At 49.6% G+C, this 17,971-nt stretch overlaps 12 non-coding genes across 12 annotated transcripts; 3 read left to right on the forward strand and 9 right to left on the reverse strand.

The window, feature by feature from the left end:
• Positions 1-1,482: 1,482 nt before the first annotated feature.
• Positions 1,483-1,554, reverse strand: Trnag-ccc (transfer RNA glycine (anticodon CCC)). Its single transcript has one exon. It is a non-coding gene; the product is annotated as a tRNA-Gly (tRNA).
• Positions 1,555-3,433: 1,879 nt separating this feature from the next.
• Trnag-ccc (transfer RNA glycine (anticodon CCC)) lies at positions 3,434-3,505 on the reverse strand. Its single transcript has one exon. It is a non-coding gene; the product is annotated as a tRNA-Gly (tRNA).
• Positions 3,506-5,385: 1,880 nt separating this feature from the next.
• Positions 5,386-5,457, reverse strand: Trnag-ccc (transfer RNA glycine (anticodon CCC)). Its single transcript has one exon. It is a non-coding gene; the product is annotated as a tRNA-Gly (tRNA).
• A 673-nt stretch (positions 5,458-6,130) lies between these two features.
• On the forward strand, positions 6,131-6,214 carry Trnal-uaa (transfer RNA leucine (anticodon UAA)). The gene has a single exon. It is a non-coding gene; the product is annotated as a tRNA-Leu (tRNA).
• Positions 6,215-7,332: 1,118 nt separating this feature from the next.
• Trnag-ccc (transfer RNA glycine (anticodon CCC)) lies at positions 7,333-7,404 on the reverse strand. The gene has a single exon. It is a non-coding gene; the product is annotated as a tRNA-Gly (tRNA).
• A 1,878-nt stretch (positions 7,405-9,282) lies between these two features.
• On the reverse strand, positions 9,283-9,354 carry Trnag-ccc (transfer RNA glycine (anticodon CCC)). The gene has a single exon. It is a non-coding gene; the product is annotated as a tRNA-Gly (tRNA).
• Positions 9,355-11,234: 1,880 nt separating this feature from the next.
• Trnag-ccc (transfer RNA glycine (anticodon CCC)) lies at positions 11,235-11,306 on the reverse strand. The gene has a single exon. It is a non-coding gene; the product is annotated as a tRNA-Gly (tRNA).
• A 1,880-nt stretch (positions 11,307-13,186) lies between these two features.
• On the reverse strand, positions 13,187-13,258 carry Trnar-ccu (transfer RNA arginine (anticodon CCU)). Its single transcript has one exon. It is a non-coding gene; the product is annotated as a tRNA-Arg (tRNA).
• Positions 13,259-13,931: 673 nt separating this feature from the next.
• Trnal-uaa (transfer RNA leucine (anticodon UAA)) lies at positions 13,932-14,015 on the forward strand. Its single transcript has one exon. It is a non-coding gene; the product is annotated as a tRNA-Leu (tRNA).
• Positions 14,016-15,133: 1,118 nt separating this feature from the next.
• Positions 15,134-15,205, reverse strand: Trnag-ccc (transfer RNA glycine (anticodon CCC)). Its single transcript has one exon. It is a non-coding gene; the product is annotated as a tRNA-Gly (tRNA).
• A 673-nt stretch (positions 15,206-15,878) lies between these two features.
• On the forward strand, positions 15,879-15,962 carry Trnal-uaa (transfer RNA leucine (anticodon UAA)). Its single transcript has one exon. It is a non-coding gene; the product is annotated as a tRNA-Leu (tRNA).
• Positions 15,963-17,080: 1,118 nt separating this feature from the next.
• Positions 17,081-17,152, reverse strand: Trnag-ccc (transfer RNA glycine (anticodon CCC)). The gene has a single exon. It is a non-coding gene; the product is annotated as a tRNA-Gly (tRNA).
• Between the last annotated feature and the right edge of the window lie 819 nt (positions 17,153-17,971).

Genomic DNA, 17,971 nt, shown 5'->3' on the forward strand with positions numbered 1-17,971 from the left:
CGTTCGTTGTTTTCTCCGCGCCAATGTGAAAATTGATAGTTAGAGTTCTGCTCGTTCCACTTAAGGCCGAAGGCGTCGGAAAACAACGGTGCCAGCACCATATTTAAGTTCCGGGTGCCGACAGTGAGGGTGGGGTGTTACCTCACATCTCACAACTCGTTTTAAATACTCTAAAAAAACGAATTTTCTTCACACAAAAAAAACAAGAAAATTTTGCAGTCAGGCCCTGGAGATGTTTATAGAAACGATGGCAGCAGTGTGTTTCCACGCGCACGTCAGATTGTCCGAGCGGCCTAAGGCGACAGATTTAAGCTCTGGTTCTCAAAAGGGAGCGTGGGTTCGAACCCCACATCTGACAATGAATTTTAAATATTCCAAACCTACCCGTTTCCTTCGTGCGGGAAAGGAAGTAAATTTCGCGCAAACAGGTTGAAGAGATATTATCAGTGACGGCAGTGATTATGGCGCTTGCCCTGCACGTCTGATTGTCTGGCCGTCAGAAGGAACGGAAAGCTGTTAGGAGGCATGGCTTTCAGCCAAGCAGCCCGGATTCGATTCCTGGTAGCCGAACATACTTTTGTTTGCTGAGTCTTGGCTAGTCTCACGGCGCTTACGTTTTCTTTGTGTTGTGCTTTTTGGGTCCAAGCATCAAGAAAGCAAAAGTCAACGAGAACAGATACGTGGTTAAATGTCTGGCAGGGCAGTAATGAAGGTGGATGAGCCGGTGGACCGGGTATTGGACTGGTGACGTGGCCGAATTGCATCGATCCTCAGCTCAGTACGTTAGAGCGTCGTGCTGTGAACACAAAGGCCATGTATTCGATAGCACTAAGTGCCATTTCATTTTTCTCTCATAAAAGACAGTGCTTCCTCCAGCGAGACACTGCCAGGTAAATACCAAGTGATGTGCACACGAAGCAAGACGTCTGCACGTTTCGCGGCGTTGTCGATAACGGCCATACCACGCTGAGTGCAGCGGTTCTCGTCTGTTGATTGGAGTTAATAGCGGTTGGCCGTGTTTAGTACTTGGATGGGCGACCAGCTTGGAGCTCTACCTACATTTGGCTTCTTTCATTTTGCCTATTTACTTAGGTGTCGTCGCTGCTTAGCGATAATGATGCGGTCCAGCACGCTGACGCCACTCCTGCCTGTCGGTGCACTAAAGCGCGAATCTGTGGCCACAATAAAATGAAAGGTTCTGTCGTATGTTTGTCGGTTTTTGGTCTCTCGCAGTCGTTTCTCCCGCCTGCCCTCTACATATATGCCCATTTCCAAGCGTCAGCTCTCGCGTCAGCCGAGCAAAGTCGAGACAAGTCGACACATGGAGACACACGATGCTGTGAATCGAAATCCGGCGACTACCGCAATGGCGACACGGAGTGAGACGTGGGGCGAAGGAAAACTATTCGTACCACGACGGTTCTGTTTCGAGGATCGCGTTACGTTACGTGGAATAGCCCTAGAAGAAAAATGTACGTTTCGTGCGGTGGCCGGGAATCGAACCCGGATCAACTGCTTGGGAAGCAACCATGCTGACCGTTACACCACCACCGCCTTGCGTGCCGAGTCATTCACGCCGCGATGTATCGGCTACCCTCCTGCCACCAGAGGCCGAAGGCGAAGGCGCTGTAGGCGTTCAACGCCAGGGCAGAGGTTGGCACATCTGAACGCAGTGTGTAGGTGCTGCTAGCGTAAATAGAAGCACAACTGACAGCCGTTGGAAAACTGCCCTTTAATTTACAGCAGCATGATATAAGAAATATCTAATGTGACGTACGTACAGACGATCCAGAGACGATTGAGCATTAATTGTGTCAGTCCAGAAGTAGAAAGCGCCTAAGTATCACAATGTTAAGTTGGTTAGTTTGATCCTCGCCTGGAGCATATCATTAGCTTCCCCTGAGGGCGAAATACACAGCGTAGCCGTTGCTAGGGAACGGACTTTTATTGTCGTTCGTTGTTTTCTCCGCGCCAATGTGAAAATTGATAGTTAGAGTTCTGCTCGTTCCACTTAAGGCCGAAGGCGTCGGAAAACAACGGTGCCAGGCACCATATTTAAGTTCCGGGTGCCGACAGTGAGGGTGGGGTGTTACCTCACATCTCACAACTCGTTTTAAATACTCTAAAAAACGTATTTTCTTCACACAAAAAAAACAAGCAAATTTCGCAGTCAGGCGCTGGAGATGTTTATAGAAACGGTGGCAGCAGTGTGTTTCCACGCGCACGTCAGATTGTCCGAGCGGCCTAAGGCGACAGATTTAAGCTCTGGTTCCCAAAAGGGAGCGTGGGTTCGAACCCCACATCGGACAATGAATTTTAAATATTCCAAACCTACCCGTTTCCTTCGTGCGGGAAAGGAAGTAAATTTCGCGCAAACAGGTTGAAGAGATATTATCAGTGACGGCAGTGATTATGGCGCTTGCCCTGCACGTCTGATTGTCTGGCCGTCAGAAGGAACGGAAAGCTGTTAGGAGGCATGGCTTTCAGCCAAGCAGCCCGGATTCGATTCCTGGTAGCCGAACATACTTTTGTTTGCTGAGTCTTGGCTAGTCTCACGGCGCTTACGTTTTCTTTGTGTTGTGCTTTTTGGGTCCAAGCATCAAGAAAGCAAAAGTCAACGAAAACAGATACGTGGTTAAATGTCTGGCAGGGCAGTAATGAAGGTGGATGAGCCGGTGGACCGGGTATTGGACTGGTGACGTGGCCGAATTGCATCGCTCCTCAGCTCAGTACGTTAGAGCGTCGTGCTGTGAACACAAAGGCCATGTATTCGATAGCACTAAGTGCCATTTCATTTTTCTCTCATAAAAGACAGTGCTTCCTCCAGCGAGACACTGCCAGGTAAATACCAAGTGATGTGCACACGATGCAAGACGTCTGCACGTTTCGCGGCGTTGTCGATAACGGCCATACCACGCTGAGTGCAGCGGTTCCCGTCTGTTGATTGGAGTTAATAGCGGTTGGCCGTGTTTAGTACTTGGATGGGCGACCAGCTTGGAGCTCTACCTACATTTGGCTTCTTTCATTTTGCCTATTTACTTAGGTGTCGTCGCTGCTTAGCGATAATGATGCGGTCCAGCACGCTGACGCCACTCCTGCCTGTCGGTGCACTAAAGCGCGAATCTGTGGCCACAATAAAATGAAAGGTTCTGTCGTATGTTTGTCGGTTTTTGGTCTCTCGCAGTCGTTTCTCCCGCCTGCCCTCTACATATATGCCCATTTCCAAGCGTCAGCTCTCGCGTCAGCCGAGCAAAGTCGAGACAAGTCGACACATGGAGACACACGATGCTGTGAATCGAAATCCGGCGACTACCGCAATGGCGACACGGAGTGAGACGTGGGGCGAAGGAAAACTATTCGTACCACGACGGTTCTGTTTCGAGGATCGCGTTACCTTACATGGAATAGCCCTAGAAGAAAAATGTATGTTTCGTGCGGTGGCCGGGAATCGAACCCGGATCAACTGCTTGGGAAGCAACTATGCTGACCGTTACACCACCACCGCCTTGCGTGCCGATTCATTCACGCCGCGATGTATCGGCTACCCTCCTGCCACCAGAGGCCGAAGGCGAAGGCGCTGTAGGCGTTCAACGCCAGGGCAGAGGTTGGCACATCTGAATGCAGTGTGTAGGTGCTGCTAGCGTAAATAGAAGCACAACTGACAGCCGTTGGAAAACTGCCCTTTAATTTACAGCAGCATGATATAAGAAATATCTAATGTGACGTACGTACAGACGATCCAGAGACGATTGAGCATTAATTGTGCCAGTCCAGAAGTAGAAAGCGCCTAAGTATCACAATGTTAAGTTGGTTAGTTTGATCCTCGCCTGGAGCATATCATTAGCTTCCCCTGAGGGCGAAATACACAGCGTAGCCGTTGCTAGGGAACGGACTTTTATTGTCGTTCGTTGTTTTCTCCGCGCCAATGTGAAAATTGATAGTTAGAGTTCTGCTCGTTCCACTTAAGGCCGAAGGCGTCGGAAAACAACGGTGCCAGGCACCATATTTAAGTTCCGGGTGCCGACAGTGAGGGTGGGGTGTTACCTCACATCTCACAACTCGTTTTAAATACTGTAAAAAAACGTATTTTCTTCACACAAAAAAAACAAGAAAATTTTGCAGTCAGGCCCTGGAGATGTTCATAGAAACGATGGCAGCAGTGTGTTTCCACGCGCACGTCAGATTGTCCGAGCGGCCTAAGGCGACAGATTTAAGCGCTGGTTCCCAAAAGGGAGCGTGGGTTCGAACCCCACATCTGACAATGAATTTTAAATATTCCAAACCTACCCGTTTCCTTCGTGCGGGAAAGGAAGTAAATTTCGCGCAAACAGGTTGAAGAGATATTATCAGTGACGGCAGTGATTATGGCGCTTGCCCTGCGCGTCTGATTGTCTGGCCGTCAGAAGGAACGGAAAGCTGTTAGGAGGCATGGATTTCAGCCAAGCAGCCCGGATTCGATTCCTGGTAGCCGAACATACTTTTGTTTGCTGAGTCTTGGCTAGTCTCACGGCGCTTACGTTTTCTTTGTGTTGTGCTTTTTGGGTCCAAGCATCAAGAAAGCAAAAGTCAACGAAAACAGATACGTGGTTAAATGTCTGGCAGGGCAGTAATGAAGGTGGATGAGCCGGTGGACCGGGTATTGGACTGGTGACGTGGCCGAATTGCATCGCTCCTCAGCTCAGTACGTTAGAGCGTCGTGCTGTGAACACAAAGGCCATGTATTCGATAGCACTAAGTGCCATTTCATTTTTCTCTCATAAAAGACAGTGCTTCCTCCAGCGAGACACTGCCAGGTAAATACCAAGTGATGTGCACACGAAGCAAGACGTCTGCACGTTTCGCGGCGTTGTCGATAACGGCCATACCACGCTGAGTGCAGCGGTTCTCGTCTGTTGATTGGAGTTAATAGCGGTTGGCCGTGTTTAGTACTTGGATGGGCGACCAGCTTGGAGCTCTACCTACATTTGGCTTCTTTCATTTTGCCTATTTACTTAGGTGTCGTCGCTGCTTAGCGATAATGATGCGGTCCAGCACGCTGACGCCACTCCTGCCTGTCGGTGCACTAAAGCGCGAATCTGTGGCCACAATAAAATGAAAGGTTCTGTCGTATGTTTGTCGGTTTTTGGTCTCTCGCAGTCGTTTCTCCCGCCTGCCCTCTACATATATGCCCATTTCCAAGCGTCAGCTCTCGCGTCAGCCGAGCAAAGTCGAGACAAGTCGACACATGGAGACACACGATGCTGTGAATCGAAATCCGGCGACTACCGCAATGGCGACACGGAGTGAGACGTGGGGCGAAGGAAAACTATTCGTACCACGACGGTTCTGTTTCGAGGATCGCGTTACGTTACGTGGAATAGCCCTAGAAGAAAAATGTACGTTTCGTGCGGTGGCCGGGAATCGAACCCGGATCAACTGCTTGGGGAGCAACCATGCTGACCGTTACACCACCACCGCCTTGCGTGCCGAGTCATTAACGCCGGGATGTATCGGCTACCCTCCTGCCACCAGAGGCCGAAGGCGAAGGCGCTGTAGGCGTTCAACGCCAGGGCAGAGGTTGGCACATCTGAACGCAGTGTGTAGGTGCTGCTAGCGTAAATAGAAGCACAACTGACAGCCGTTGGAAAACTGCCCTTTAATTTACAGCCGCATGATATAAGAAATATCTAATGTGACGTACGTACAGACGATCCAGAGACGATTGAGCATAATTGTGCCAGTCCAGAAGTAGAAAGCGCCTAAGTATCACAATGTTAAGTTGGTTAGTTTGATCCTCGCCTGGAGCATATCATTAGCTTCCCCTGAGGGCGAAATACACAGCGTAGCCGTTGCTTGGGAACGGACATTTATTGTCGTTCGTTGTTTTCTCCGCGCCAATGTGAAAATTGATAGTTAGAGTTCTGCTCGTTCCACTTAAGGCCGAAGGCGTCGGAAAACAACGGTGCCAGGCACCATATTTAAGTTCCGGGTGCCGACAGTGAGGGTGGGGTGTTACCTCACATCTTACAACTCGTTTTAAATACTCTAAAAAAACGTATTTTCTTCACACAAAAAAAAAACAAGAAAATTTTGCAGTCAGGCCCTGGAGATGTTTATAGAAACGATGGCAGCAGTGTGTTTCCACGCGCACGTCAGATTGTCCGAGCGGCCTAAGGCGACAGATTTAAGCTCTGGTTCCCAAAAGGGAGCGTGGGTTCGAACCCCACATCTGACAATGAATTTTAAATATTCCAAACCTACCCGTTTCCTTCGTGCGGGAAAGGAAGTAAATTTCGCGCAAACAGGTTGAAGAGATATTATCAGTGACGGCAGTGATTATGGCGCTTGCCCTGCACGTCTGATTGTCTGGCCGTCAGAAGGAACGGAAAGCTGTTAGGAGGCATGGCTTTCAGCCAAGCAGCCCGGATTCGATTCCTGGTAGCCGAACATACTTTTGTTTGCTGAGTCTTGGCTAGTCTCACGGCGCTTACGTTTTCTTTGTGTTGTGCTTTTTGGGTCCAAGCATCAAGAAAGCAAAAGTCAACGAAAACAGATACGTGGTTAAATGTCTGGCAGGGCAGTAATGAAGGTGGATGAGCCGGTGGACCGGGTATTGGACTGGTGACGTGGCCGAATTGCATCGCTCCTCAGCTCAGTACGTTAGAGCGTCGTGCTGTGAACACAAAGGCCATGTATTCGATAGCACTAAGTGCCATTTCATTTTTCTCTCATAAAAGACAGTGCTTCCTCCAGCGAGACACTGCCAGGTAAATACCAAGTGATGTGCACACGAAGCAAGACGTCTGCACGTTTCGCGGCGTTGTCGATAACGGCCATACCACGCTGAGTGCAGCGGTTCTCGTCTGTTGATTGGAGTTAATAGCGGTTGGCCGTGTTTAGTACTTGGATGGGCGACCAGCTTGGAGCTCTACCTACATTTGGCTTCTTTCATTTTGCCTATTTACTTAGGTGTCGTCGCTGCTTAGCGATAATGATGCGGTCCAGCACGCTGACGCCACTCCTGCCTGTCGGTGCACTAAAGCGCGAATCTGTGGCCACAATAAAATGAAAGGTTCTGTCGTATGTTTGTCGGTTTTTGGTCTCTCGCAGTCGTTTCTCCCGCCTGCCCTCTACATATATGCCCATTTCCAAGCGTCAGCTCTCGCGTCAGCCGAGCAAGACAAGTCGACACATGGAGACACACGATGCTGTGAATCGAAATCCGGCGACTACCGCAATGGCGACACGGAGTGAGACGTGGGGCGAAGGAAAACTATTCGTACCACGACGGTTCTGTTTCGAAGATCGCGTTACGTTACGTGGAATAGCCCTAGAAGAAAAATGTACGTTTCGTGCGGTGGCGGGGAATCGAACCCGGATCAACTGCTTGGGAAGCAACCATGCTGACCGTTACACCACCACCGCCTTGCGTGCCTAGTCATTCACGCCGCGATGTATCGGCTACCCTCCTGCCACCAGAGGCCGAAGGCGAAGGCGCTGTAGGCGTTCAACGCCAGGGCAGAGGTTGGCACATCTGAACGCAGTGTGTAGGTGCTGCTAGCGTAAATAGAAGCACAACTGACAGCCGTTGGAAAACTGCCCTTTAATTTACAGCCGCATGATATAAGAAATATCTAATGTGACGTACGTACAGACGATCCAGAGACGATTGAGCATAATTGTGCCAGTCCAGAAGTAGAAAGCGCCTAAGTATCACAATGTTAAGTTGGTTAGTTTGATCCTCGCCTGGAGCATATCATTAGCTTCCCCTGAGGGCGAAATACACAGCGTAGCCGTTGCTAGGGAACGGACTTTTACTGTCGTTCGTTGTTTTCTCCGCGCCAATGTGAAAATTGATAGTTAGAGTTCTGCTCGTTCCACTTAAGGCCGAAGGCGTCGGAAAACAACGGTGCCAGGCACCATATTTAAGTTCCGGGTGCCGACAGTGAGGGTGGGGTGTTACCTCACATCTCACAACTCGTTTTAAATACTCTAAAAAACGTATTTTCTTCACACAAAAAAAACAAGCAAATTTCGCAGTCAGGCGCTGGAGATGTTTATAGAAACGGTGGCAGCAGTGTGTTTCCACGCGCACGTCAGATTGTCCGAGCGGCCTAAGGCGACAGATTTAAGCTCTGGTTCCCAAAAGGGAGCGTGGGTTCGAACCCCACATCGGACAATGAATTTTAAATATTCCAAACCTACCCGTTTCCTTCGTGCGGGAAAGGAAGTAAATTTCGCGCAAACAGGTTGAAGAGATATTATCAGTGACGGCAGTGATTATGGCGCTTGCCCTGCACGTCTGATTGTCTGGCCGTCAGAAGGAACGGAAAGCTGTTAGGAGGCATGGCTTTCAGCCAAGCAGCCCGGATTCGATTCCTGGTAGCCGAACATACTTTTGTTTGCTGAGTCTTGGCTAGTCTCACGGCGCTTACGTTTTCTTTGTGTTGTGCTTTTTGGGTCCAAGCATCAAGAAAGCAAAAGTCAACGAAAACAGATACGTGGTTAAATGTCTGGCAGGGCAGTAATGAAGGTGGATGAGCCGGTGGACCGGGTATTGGACTGGTGACGTGGCCGAATTGCATCGCTCCTCAGCTCAGTACGTTAGAGCGTCGTGCTGTGAACACAAAGGCCATGTATTCGATAGCACTAAGTGCCATTTCATTTTTCTCTCATAAAAGACAGTGCTTCCTCCAGCGAGACACTGCCAGGTAAATACCAAGTGATGTGCACACGATGCAAGACGTCTGCACGTTTCGCGGCGTTGTCGATAACGGCCATACCACGCTGAGTGCAGCGGTTCCCGTCTGTTGATTGGAGTTAATAGCGGTTGGCCGTGTTTAGTACTTGGATGGGCGACCAGCTTGGAGCTCTACCTACATTTGGCTTCTTTCATTTTGCCTATTTACTTAGGTGTCGTCGCTGCTTAGCGATAATGATGCGGTCCAGCACGCTGACGCCACTCCTGCCTGTCGGTGCACTAAAGCGCGAATCTGTGGCCACAATAAAATGAAAGGTTCTGTCGTATGTTTGTCGGTTTTTGGTCTCTCGCAGTCGTTTCTCCCGCCTGCCCTCTACATATATGCCCATTTCCAAGCGTCAGCTCTCGCGTCAGCCGAGCAAAGTCGAGACAAGTCGACACATGGAGACACACGATGCTGTGAATCGAAATCCGGCGACTACCGCAATGGCGACACGGAGTGAGACGTGGGGCGAAGGAAAACTATTCGTACCACGACGGTTCTGTTTCGAGGATCGCGTTACCTTACATGGAATAGCCCTAGAAGAAAAATGTATGTTTCGTGCGGTGGCCGGGAATCGAACCCGGATCAACTGCTTGGGAAGCAACTATGCTGACCGTTACACCACCACCGCCTTGCGTGCCGATTCATTCACGCCGCGATGTATCGGCTACCCTCCTGCCACCAGAGGCCGAAGGCGAAGGCGCTGTAGGCGTTCAACGCCAGGGCAGAGGTTGGCACATCTGAATGCAGTGTGTAGGTGCTGCTAGCGTAAATAGAAGCACAACTGACAGCCGTTGGAAAACTGCCCTTTAATTTACAGCAGCATGATATAAGAAATATCTAATGTGACGTACGTACAGACGATCCAGAGACGATTGAGCATTAATTGTGCCAGTCCAGAAGTAGAAAGCGCCTAAGTATCACAATGTTAAGTTGGTTAGTTTGATCCTCGCCTGGAGCATATCATTAGCTTCCCCTGAGGGCGAAATACACAGCGTAGCCGTTGCTAGGGAACGGACTTTTATTGTCGTTCGTTGTTTTCTCCGCGCCAATGTGAAAATTGATAGTTAGAGTTCTGCTCGTTCCACTTAAGGCCGAAGGCGTCGGAAAACAACGGTGCCAGGCACCATATTTAAGTTCCGGGTGCCGACAGTGAGGGTGGGGTGTTACCTCACATCTCACAACTCGTTTTAAATACTCTAAAAAAACGTATTTTCTTCACACAAAAAAAACAAGAAAATTTTGCAGTCAGGCCCTGGAGATGTTCATAGAAACGATGGCAGCAGTGTGTTTCCACGCGCACGTCAGATTGTCCGAGCGGCCTAAGGCGACAGATTTAAGCGCTGGTTCCCAAAAGGGAGCGTGGGTTCGAACCCCACATCTGACAATGAATTTTAAATATTCCAAACCTACCCGTTTCCTTCGTGCGGGAAAGGAAGTAAATTTCGCGCAAACAGGTTGAAGAGATATTATCAGTGACGGCAGTGATTATGGCGCTTGCCCTGCACGTCTGATTGTCTGGCCGTCAGAAGGAACGGAAAGCTGTTAGGAGGCATGGATTTCAGCCAAGCAGCCCGGATTCGATTCCTGGTAGCCGAACATACTTTTGTTTGCTGAGTCTTGGCTAGTCTCACGGCGCTTACGTTTTCTTTGTGTTGTGCTTTTTGGGTCCAAGCATCAAGAAAGCAAAAGTCAACGAAAACAGATACGTGGTTAAATGTCTGGCAGGGCAGTAATGAAGGTGGATGAGCCGGTGGACCGGGTATTGGACTGGTGACGTGGCCGAATTGCATCGCTCCTCAGCTCAGTACGTTAGAGCGTCGTGCTGTGAACACAAAGGCCATGTATTCGATAGCACTAAGTGCCATTTCATTTTTCTCTCATAAAAGACAGTGCTTCCTCCAGCGAGACACTGCCAGGTAAATACCAAGTGATGTGCACACGAAGCAAGACGTCTGCACGTTTCGCGGCGTTGTCGATAACGGCCATACCACGCTGAGTGCAGCGGTTCTCGTCTGTTGATTGGAGTTAATAGCGGTTGGCCGTGTTTAGTACTTGGATGGGCGACCAGCTTGGAGCTCTACCTACATTTGGCTTCTTTCATTTTGCCTATTTACTTAGGTGTCGTCGCTGCTTAGCGATAATGATGCGGTCCAGCACGCTGACGCCACTCCTGCCTGTCGGTGCACTAAAGCGCGAATCTGTGGCCACAATAAAATGAAAGGTTCTGTCGTATGTTTGTCGGTTTTTGGTCTCTCGCAGTCGTTTCTCCCGCCTGCCCTCTACATATATGCCCATTTCCAAGCGTCAGCTCTCGCGTCAGCCGAGCAAAGTCGAGACAAGTCGACACATGGAGACACACGATGCTGTGAATCGAAATCCGGCGACTACCGCAATGGCGACACGGAGTGAGACGTGGGGCGAAGGAAAACTATTCGTACCACGACGGTTCTGTTTCGAGGATCGCGTTACGTTACGTGGAATAGCCCTAGAAGAAAAATGTACGTTTCGTGCGGTGGCCGGGAATCGAACCCGGATCAACTGCTTGGGGAGCAACCATGCTGACCGTTACACCACCACCGCCTTGCGTGCCGAGTCATTAACGCCGGGATGTATCGGCTACCCTCCTGCCACCAGAGGCCGAAGGCGAAGGCGCTGTAGGCGTTCAACGCCAGGGCAGAGGTTGGCACATCTGAACGCAGTGTGTAGGTGCTGCTAGCGTAAATAGAAGCACAACTGACAGCCGTTGGAAAACTGCCCTTTAATTTACAGCCGCATGATATAAGAAATATCTAATGTGACGTACGTACAGACGATCCAGAGACGATTGAGCATAATTGTGCCAGTCCAGAAGTAGAAAGCGCCTAAGTATCACAATGTTAAGTTGGTTAGTTTGATCCTCGCCTGGAGCATATCATTAGCTTCCCCTGAGGGCGAAATACACAGCGTAGCCGTTGCTTGGGAACGGACATTTATTGTCGTTCGTTGTTTTCTCCGCGCCAATGTGAAAATTGATAGTTAGAGTTCTGCTCGTTCCACTTAAGGCCGAAGGCGTCGGAAAACAACGGTGCCAGGCACCATATTTAAGTTCCGGGTGCCGACAGTGAGGGTGGGGTGTTACCTCACATCTTACAACTCGTTTTAAATACTCTAAAAAAACGTATTTTCTTCACACAAAAAAAAACAAGAAAATTTTGCAGTCAGGCCCTGGAGATGTTTATAGAAACGATGGCAGCAGTGTGTTTCCACGCGCACGTCAGATTGTCCGAGCGGCCTAAGGCGACAGATTTAAGCTCTGGTTCCCAAAAGGGAGCGTGCGTTCGAACCCCACATCTGACAATGAATTTTAAATATTCCAAACCTACCCGTTTCCTTCGTGCGGGAAAGGAAGTAAATTTCGCGCAAACAGGTTGAAGAGATATTATCAGTGACGGCAGTGATTATGGCGCTTGCCCTGCACGTCTGATTGTCTGGCCGTCAGAAGGAACGGAAAGCTGTTAGGAGGCATGGCTTTCAGCCAAGCAGCCCGGATTCGATTCCTGGTAGCCGAACATACTTTTGTTTGCTGAGTCTTGGCTAGTCTCACGGCGCTTACGTTTTCTTTGTGTTGTGCTTTTTGGGTCCAAGCATCAAGAAAGCAAAAGTCAACGAAAACAGATACGTGGTTAAATGTCTGGCAGGGCAGTAATGAAGGTGGATGAGCCGGTGGACCGGGTATTGGACTGGTGACGTGGCCGAATTGCATCGCTCCTCAGCTCAGTACGTTAGAGCGTCGTGCTGTGAACACAAAGGCCATGTATTCGATAGCACTAAGTGCCATTTCATTTTTCTCTCATAAAAGACAGTGCTTCCTCCAGCGAGACACTGCCAGGTAAATACCAAGTGATGTGCACAAGAAGCAAGACGTCTGCACGTTTCGCGGCGTTGTCGATAACGGCCATACCACGCTGAGTGCAGCGGTTCTCGTCTGTTGATTGGAGTTAATAGCGGTTGGCCGTGTTTAGTACTTGGATGGGCGACCAGCTTGGAGCTCTACCTACATTTGGCTTCTTTCATTTTGCCTATTTACTTAGGTGTCGTCGCTGCTTAGCGATAATGATGCGGTCCAGCACGCTGACGCCACTCCTGCCTGTCGGTGCACTAAAGCGCGAATCTGTGGCCACAATAAAATGAAAGGTTCTGTCGTATGTTTGTCGGTTTTTGGTCTCTCGCAGTCGTTTCTCCCGCCTGCCCTCTACATATATGCCCATTTCCAAGCGTCAGCTCTCGCGTCAGCCGAGCAAAGTCGAGACAAGTCGACACATGGAGACACACGATGCTGTGAATCGAAATCCGGCGACTACCGCAATGGCGACACGGAGTGAGACGTGGGGCGAAGGAAAACTATTCGTACCACGACGGTTCTGTTTCGAGGATCGCGTTACGTTACGTGGAATAGCCCTAGAAGAAAAATGTACGTTTCGTGCGGTGGCCGGGAATCGAACCCGGATCAACTGCTTAGGAAGCAACCATGCTGACCGTTACACCACCACCGCCTTGCGTACCGAGTCATTCACGCCGCGATGTATCGGCTACCCTCCTGCCACCAGAGGCCGAAGGCGAAGGCGCTGTAGGCGTTCAACGCCAGGGCAGAGGTTGGCACATCTGAACGCAGTGTGTAGGTGCTGCTAGCGTAAATAGAAGCACAACTGACAGCCGTTGGAAAACTGCCCTTTAATTTACAGCCGCATGATATAAGAAATATCTAATGTGACGTACGTACAGACGATCCAGAGACGATTGAGCATAATTGTGCCAGTCCAGAAGTAGAAAGCGCCTAAGTATCACAATGTTAAGTTGGTTAGTTTGATCCTCGCCTGGAGCATATCATTAGCTTCCCCTGAGGGCGAAATACACAGCGTAGCCGTTGCTTGGGAACGGACATTTATTGTCGTTCGTTGTTTTCTCCGCGCCAATGTGAAAATTGATAGTTAGAGTTCTGCTCGTTCCACTTAAGGCCGAAGGCGTCGGAAAACAACGGTGCCAGGCACCATATTTAAGTTCCGGGTGCCGACAGTGAGGGTGGGGTGTTACCTCACATCTTACAACTCGTTTTAAATACTCTAAAAAAACGTATTTTCTTCACACAAAAAAAAAACAAGAAAATTTTGCAGTCAGGCCCTGGAGATGTTTATAGAAACGATGGCAGCAGTGTGTTTCCACGCGCACGTCAGATTGTCCGAGCGGCCTAAGGCGACAGATTTAAGCTCTGGTTCCCAAAAGGGAGCGTGGGTTCGAACCCCACATCTGACAATGAATTTTAAATATTCCAAACCTACCCGTTTCCTTCGTGCGGGAAAGGAAGTAAATTTCGCGCAAACAGGTTGAAGAGATATTATCAGTGACGGCAGTGATTATGGCGCTTGCCCTGCACGTCTGATTGTCTGGCCGTCAGAAGGAACGGAAAGCTGTTAGGAGGCATGGCTTTCAGCCAAGCAGCCCGGATTCGATTCCTGGTAGCCGAACATACTTTTGTTTGCTGAGTCTTGGCTAGTCTCACGGCGCTTACGTTTTCTTTGTGTTGTGCTTTTTGGGTCCAAGCATCAAGAAAGCAAAAGTCAACGAAAACAGATACGTGGTTAAATGTCTGGCAGGGCAGTAATGAAGGTGGATGAGCCGGTGGACCGGGTATTGGACTGGTGACGTGGCCGAATTGCATCGCTCCTCAGCTCAGTACGTTAGAGCGTCGTGCTGTGAACACAAAGGCCATGTATTCGATAGCACTAAGTGCCATTTCATTTTTCTCTCATAAAAGACAGTGCTTCCTCCAGCGAGACACTGCCAGGTAAATACCAAGTGATGTGCACACGAAGCAAGACGTCTGCACGTTTCGCGGCGTTGTCGATAACGGCCATACCACGCTGAGTGCAGCGGTTCTCGTCTGTTGATTGGAGTTAATAGCGGTTGGCCGTGTTTAGTACTTGGATGGGCGACCAGCTTGGAGCTCTACCTACATTTGGCTTCTTTCATTTTGCCTATTTACTTAGGTGTCGTCGCTGCTTAGCGATAATGATGCGGTCCAGCACGCTGACGCCACTCCTGCCTGTCGGTGCACTAAAGCGCGAATCTGTGGCCACAATAAAATGAAAGGTTCTGTCGTATGTTTGTCGGTTTTTGGTCTCTCGCAGTCGTTTCTCCCGCCTGCCCTCTACATATATGCCCATTTCCAAGCGTCAGCTCTCGCGTCAGCCGAGCAAGACAAGTCGACACATGGAGACACACGATGCTGTGAATCGAAATCCGGCGACTACCGCAATGGCGACACGGAGTGAGACGTGGGGCGAAGGAAAACTATTCGTACCACGACGGTTCTGTTTCGAAGATCGCGTTACGTTACGTGGAATAGCCCTAGAAGAAAAATGTACGTTTCGTGCGGTGGCGGGGAATCGAACCCGGATCAACTGCTTGGGAAGCAACCATGCTGACCGTTACACCACCACCGCCTTGCGTGCCTAGTCATTCACGCCGCGATGTATCGGCTACCCTCCTGCCACCAGAGGCCGAAGGCGAAGGCGCTGTAGGCGTTCAACGCCAGGGCAGAGGTTGGCACATCTGAACGCAGTGTGTAGGTGCTGCTAGCGTAAATAGAAGCACAACTGACAGCCGTTGGAAAACTGCCCTTTAATTTACAGCCGCATGATATAAGAAATATCTAATGTGACGTACGTACAGACGATCCAGAGACGATTGAGCATAATTGTGCCAGTCCAGAAGTAGAAAGCGCCTAAGTATCACAATGTTAAGTTGGTTAGTTTGATCCTCGCCTGGAGCATATCATTAGCTTCCCCTGAGGGCGAAATACACAGCGTAGCCGTTGCTTGGGAACGGACATTTATTGTCGTTCGTTGTTTTCTCCGCGCCAATGTGAAAATTGATAGTTAGAGTTCTGCTCGTTCCACTTAAGGCCGAAGGCGTCGGAAAACAACGGTGCCAGGCACCATATTTAAGTTCCGGGTGCCGACAGTGAGGGTGGGGTGTTACCTCACATCTTACAACTCGTTTTAAATACTCTAAAAAAACGTATTTTCTTCACACAAAAAAAAAACAAGAAAATTTTGCAGTCAGGCCCTGGAGATGTTTATAGAAACGATGGCAGCAGTGTGTTTCCACGCGCACGTCAGATTGTCCGAGCGGCCTAAGGCGACAGATTTAAGCTCTGGTTCCCAAAAGGGAGCGTGGGTTCGAACCCCACATCTGACAATGAATTTTAAATATTCCAAACCTACCCGTTTCCTTCGTGCGGGAAAGGAAGTAAATTTCGCGCAAACAGGTTGAAGAGATATTATCAGTGACGGCAGTGATTATGGCGCTTGCCCTGCACGTCTGATTGTCTGGCCGTCAGAAGGAACGGAAAGCTGTTAGGAGGCATGGCTTTCAGCCAAGCAGCCCGGATTCGATTCCTGGTAGCCGAACATACTTTTGTTTGCTGAGTCTTGGCTAGTCTCACGGCGCTTACGTTTTCTTTGTGTTGTGCTTTTTGGGTCCAAGCATCAAGAAAGCAAAAGTCAACGAAAACAGATACGTGGTTAAATGTCTGGCAGGGCAGTAATGAAGGTGGATGAGCCGGTGGACCGGGTATTGGACTGGTGACGTGGCCGAATTGCATCGCTCCTCAGCTCAGTACGTTAGAGCGTCGTGCTGTGAACACAAAGGCCATGTATTCGATAGCACTAAGTGCCATTTCATTTTTCTCTCATAAAAGACAGTGCTTCCTCCAGCGAGACACTGCCAGGTAAATACCAAGTGATGTGCACACGAAGCAAGACGTCTGCACGTTTCGCGGCGTTGTCGATAACGGCCATACCACGCTGAGTGCAGCGGTTCTCGTCTGTTGATTGGAGTTAATAGCGGTTGGCCGTGTTTAGTACTTGGATGGGCGACCAGCTTGGAGCTCTACCTACATTTGGCTTCTTTCATTTTGCCTATTTACTTAGGTGTCGTCGCTGCTTAGCGATAATGATGCGGTCCAGCACGCTGACGCCACTCCTGCCTGTCGGTGCACTAAAGCGCGAATCTGTGGCCACAATAAAATGAAAGGTTCTGTCGTATGTTTGTCGGTTTTTGGTCTCTCGCAGTCGTTTCTCCCGCCTGCCCTCTACATATATGCCCATTTCCAAGCGTCAGCTCTCGCGTCAGCCGAGCAAGACAAGTCGACACATGGAGACACACGATGCTGTGAATCGAAATCCGGCGACTACCGCAATGGCGACACGGAGTGAGACGTGGGGCGAAGGAAAACTATTCGTACCACGACGGTTCTGTTTCGAAGATCGCGTTACGTTACGTGGAATAGCCCTAGAAGAAAAATGTACGTTTCGTGCGGTGGCGGGGAATCGAACCCGGATCAACTGCTTGGGAAGCAACCATGCTGACCGTTACACCACCACCGCCTTGCGTGCCTAGTCATTCACGCCGCGATGTATCGGCTACCCTCCTGCCACCAGAGGCCGAAGGCGAAGGCGCTGTAGGCGTTCAACGCCAGGGCAGAGGTTGGCACATCTGAACGCAGTGTGTAGGTGCTGCTAGCGTAAATAGAAGCACAACTGACAGCCGTTGGAAAACTGCCCTTTAATTTACAGCCGCATGATATAAGAAATATCTAATGTGACGTACGTACAGACGATCCAGAGACGATTGAGCATAATTGTGCCAGTCCAGAAGTAGAAAGCGCCTAAGTATCACAATGTTAAGTTGGTTAGTTTGATCCTCGCCTGGAGCATATCATTAGCTTCCCCTGAGGGCGAAATACACAGCGTAGCCGTTGCTTGGGAACGGACATTTATTGTCGTTCGTTGTTTTCTCCGCGCCAATGTGAAAATTGATAGTTAGAGTTCTGCTCGTTCCACTTAAGGCCGAAGGCGTCGGAAAACAACGGTGCCAGGCACCATATTTAAGTTCCGGGTGCCGACAGTGAGGGTGGGGTGTTACCTCACATCTTACAACTCGTTTTAAATACTCTAAAAAAACGTATTTTCTTCACACAAAAAAAAACAAGAAAATTTTGCAGTCAGGCCCTGGAGATGTTTATAGAAACGATGGCAGCAGTGTGTTTCCACGCGCACGTCAGATTGTCCGAGCGGCCTAAGGCGACAGATTTAAGCTCTGGTTCCCAAAAGGGAGCGTGCGTTCGAACCCCACATCTGACAATGAATTTTAAATATTCCAAACCTACCCGTTTCCTTCGTGCGGGAAAGGAAGTAAATTTCGCG

Source organism: Schistocerca gregaria, chromosome 2 (genome assembly GCF_023897955.1).
Source record: "Schistocerca gregaria isolate iqSchGreg1 chromosome 2, iqSchGreg1.2, whole genome shotgun sequence".
NCBI lineage: Eukaryota > Metazoa > Arthropoda > Insecta > Orthoptera > Acrididae > Schistocerca > Schistocerca gregaria.